The sequence below is a fragment of the Dipodomys ordii genome, unplaced genomic scaffold (assembly GCF_000151885.1).
Source record: "Dipodomys ordii isolate 6190 unplaced genomic scaffold, Dord_2.0 Scaffold167, whole genome shotgun sequence".
Taxonomy (NCBI): Eukaryota; Metazoa; Chordata; class Mammalia; order Rodentia; family Heteromyidae; genus Dipodomys; species Dipodomys ordii.
This window is the reverse complement of record NW_012267383.1, coordinates 1,177,085-1,178,007: the sequence shown is the minus strand read 5'-3', so window position 1 is coordinate 1,178,007 and position 923 is coordinate 1,177,085. Positions and strand designations below refer to the sequence as shown.

General features: G+C 46.4%; 1 protein-coding gene across 1 annotated transcript in view; it reads right to left on the bottom strand.

Annotated features, from left to right (window-relative positions):
• The window catches only part of Fam60a (family with sequence similarity 60, member A), a 13,039-nt gene that overhangs the window by 6,134 nt on the left and 5,982 nt on the right, over positions 1–923 (bottom strand). The gene's annotated exons all lie outside the window — the stretch shown is intronic.

The following is a 923-nucleotide window of genomic DNA, read 5'->3' as shown; positions in this document are numbered from 1 at the left end:
GGTAAGAAATGTACGCATTATCCTGCCCATGCAATTGTAACCCCTCTGTACAGTATGTTCACAAATAAAATAAAATTAAATTAAAAAAAATTATGGGATCCTCTGGCTTTCCACATCAGCCACAGCTCCACTTCTCCTTTTACTGGCTAATTGGAGATCTCATATTTTCCTACCTGGCCTGGCTTTGAATGGCAATCTTCAGATCTCAGCCTCCCTGAGTAGCTAGGATTAAAGGAAGCACCTGTTAAAACTTAAGATACTAAATTATTGTACATTTCAGTTAAAATATCCTTATTCTAAGCTTGTCTTTTTTGTCAGTTGTGGGGCTTGAACTCTGGCCCTGGGCGCTGTAGCACTTCTGGCTTTTTCTGTTTATGTGGTGCTGAGGAATCAAACCCAGGGCCTCATGCATGCAAGGCAAGCACTCTACCACTGAGCCACCTTCTCAGCCTGTCTTTTTGTTTTTGTTGGTCATAGGGCTTGAACTCTGGACCTGAGCACTGTCCCTCAGCTCCCAAGCTCAAGGATAGCGCTCTACCACTTGAGCCACAGCACCACTTCTAGTTTTCTGGTGGTTAACTGCAGATGAGTTTCATGGTGTTTCCTGCCCGGGTTGGCTCTGAACCATGATCCTCAGATCTCAGCCTCCTGAGATCTGAGCTGTGAGCCTCTGGCGCCTGGCTTGTCTTTATTTTTTAGTGAATTTTGTGTGCCAGTAATGGAATCTGGCCTCGTCTTCAAGCTCATTTGACTTTTTGTCAGTGTGGAGCCTGAACTCTGGGCCTGGACACTGTCCCTCAGCTCTTCAGTTCGTTAGCGCTCTACCAGTTGAACCACAGCGCCACTTCTGGCTTTTTCTGCTTATGTGGTGCTGAGGAATCGAACCCAGGGCCTCATGCATGCAAGGCAAGCACTCTACCACT